The sequence below is a fragment of the Dipteris shenzhenensis genome, chromosome 8, assembly GCF_047967505.1.
Source record: "Dipteris shenzhenensis isolate YYH24624 ecotype China chromosome 8, Dip_SZ_1.0, whole genome shotgun sequence".
Lineage (NCBI taxonomy): Eukaryota > Viridiplantae > Streptophyta > Polypodiopsida > Gleicheniales > Dipteridaceae > Dipteris > Dipteris shenzhenensis.
In genome coordinates this window covers 52,613,168-52,616,325 of record NC_141603.1, presented here as the reverse complement: position 1 = coordinate 52,616,325, position 3,158 = coordinate 52,613,168, and positions in this window count along the sequence as shown.

Below are 3,158 nucleotides of genomic sequence, written 5' to 3'. Positions count from 1 at the left end.
TGGTATGATGCAGATTATCTAGATCTTATGGTATCAATAGTGCATGGTATGGAGAATGATGCCTATGCAAATGTCAATGTAACTGTCAACTTCTTTTGATTGGATTATTTTTATAATTACCATTAAATTTGCAACCCTAATGCTTTACATATGATGCTTTAATTTGTGCAAATGCAAGAACTTATGAAGTGAATTCTCAACCCCATCATGGGCTTACAAAATGTTCTACCTACAGATGCTTTTCTATGGGATCATAGGATAAGGATTGTTCTACCTACTTTTTGGTGACCTTACTATTATATCCTTTATAGCTAACTATTTAGCTATATCTTACTTAGCCTCTATCCTCCTCGACCATGACTACCTTTGTTCTACTTTTCCTCCCTTGCTTCCTATTCTCTGCTTCTATTCCTTCTCCCTTTACGACTCAACTAACGTCTTGCTATGTCTAGGCTATGGCGTCTATCAGGTGCATAACCATTGCTCTCTTAGTTTAGTTGCTTGCATGATTCTCTTGCTTTACTTCGCTCTCTCTAGACTCGCTATGCTACCTATAATCCCTGGCTATCTTGCGCTCCTCCATGGTGACTCCCCAGGACCGACTACTTCCTTTGGTAAGCCATGGCACTACTTCTCCCTCCCTATTCTCATACTCCCTGGCCCTTTCACCATTCTCTTGCTCCGTGTTTCGCCAACCACTACATTGCTACCCATAAGAACTCTATGTAGTAATTGTAGACATTCTTCAAACTCCTTGTCCAACGTGCGGATTTACATCTTCAAACTACTCGGCTGCTTCATGCACTCGCAACTCTGGCACGTAACTGTGCTTGGCTCTTCCTCCTACTAATACAAGTTGTCGCGACGATAGTTCATCCCTCCACAAACACTGTGCTTCCCCACTACATTGTGTTATGCACAACACTTACACTTTATAACTATGAGACTAAGTCGCTCACAAGCTTTTTTGCTTTGTTGTGATTATGGACTATAGCGTGTTTTATCATAGTAAAACTCTGGATTGCCTTCTGTTCTTGGTTGTAGCGACATTGGTATAGCTTGTTCTTTCATCTTTTGTGCACATCCTGATAGTTGTGCCCTTCTACATGTTTAATTACGACTTACTTGTAGATGATCACCTCAGGCTACCTCCTAGGAAGGTTTCGTGCTATCTATTTTTGTAAATTTTAATGTGCTCCCTTAATGGGATGCTAAATCACTTTCTTTAACTTGTTTGTGCCTCCTCTATGGTAGGCTTAGCAAAGTGCATTATTTATCTTAATGCATCCTGTATGGTAGGCTAGGAAATTATTTCATTTACCTTTAATTTACTGTGCCTCCTATATGGTAGGCTTTTAATTTGTTAAAATGATTGTTTATCGCGCCTCCTTTATGGAAGGCTGTCAAATTAATTTATTTCTCCAAATAATTTGTTGTCTATGTTCCTTGCACTTAATAGGTTCTAACCCTTTCTTACATTTTAATGGAAGGCCAATAAATCATTTTCTCTAACTTGTTTGTGCCTCCTCTATGGTAGGCTTAGTAAGTACATTATTTATCTTAAATGCCTCCGTTATGGTAGGCTAGGAAATTATTTCATTTACCTATAATTTATTGTGCCTCCTATATGGTAGGCTTTTAATTTGTTAAAATGATTGTTTATCATGCCCCCTTTATGGAAGACTATGAAATTAATTTAGTTCTCTAAATAATTTGAGGTTTATGTTCCTTGCACCTAATAGGTTCTAACCCTTTCTTATACATTTTTAAATTACTTCCTGATATATGACATTTATGAGCCTGGTTTCTAGTATGTTTGATGGAGTATTATTCGTGACAACAATGACAAGTGAGGGAAGAATGCTTGGATACCTATCACCCATTCAATAACCAGTAAAGTTCTAACTTTTGTTATTGTCTGGTTGGTTGGCAGGTATAGTTCTTTCGTCCTCGAATAATTGTTATCAAGTACACGACTACCTTGGCTACCCCCTGAAGATACATTGTTATCTCTTTTGGATTTCATAAAAAATCAATAAAAAATCTGGTAATATTACTTGGAAATAAATATATGGTTCATTTATATGATGGGATAGTGAATTATTTACACACACACACACACAGCTCTATGAGGACTCTAACATACACACACACACATAACCACACACACACACATGTGAGTACAGTGGGTTTGTTCTTTACCAAGTCACACTTACAGGTCGCAAGTGTATTACACACACACACACACTTTTCATCAATGCACCTACATACATTTTTGTCCAGAGCAAGATACTAAATGTACCCAAGTACTCATTTTTTAAATGGTTGTGTCTACTTGTTATGCATAGCAGGGTACTATTTCCTTGAGGGATGAGTGATATACGGAGGGCTTCTTGGTATATGTTGGTACTCTATCGAGTGATACTTTTTCTTTGATGGTGGATTGATGTACTGTGAGCATCAGACTACTAGCTGATTCCTCACCAAGTGCAAGAAATTTTATGTTTTTTAGGTTTTTATATGGTTTGGGTTGGTGTGCTCTTATTGGATGACCAATAAAACTCCCTAAGATGTTGCATTTTATGCTAGTCTGCTTAGCACATTTGGATGGACTGCATTAATTGATCTACTTTGTGTTGAAGGGGATGATCCTCTTGTAATTTGAGTAATGTTCTAATATATTTACATTGGCATTAGTCTCATAATGGCTTCGGATTTAAGTTTGATATTGTAAGCAATTTTAGATTTGCTATTAAGTCAAAGTGAAATTGTAATTGGTGACCTTAATACCAAAATTTGGAGGTAATCTCCACGGCTTCATTCTCCTACTCTAACTTTCTCACCTGTACATCTTTTTGTATACATGAGGTTGCCACTTCAGTTGTTACGTGGTTGGCTGATCTTTGTTCTGTCATAATAGAAATGGCTCCATATCACCAATTATTTTGGGCTTCATGGTCATTGGATGGCTCCATATCACCAATTATTATGGGCTTACAACAATTGTTAATGCGTCTTCACTTCTTGGCCTCCCTTAATATGTTCAATGACTGGAGTTATCCCACTAGAATTACACCAGGACCACCATGAGGAATGATCTCCTCTCGAGCAATTGGCCTTTACACTTTTTCCCTTAGGTCTACTGCAGTGCTCATGTA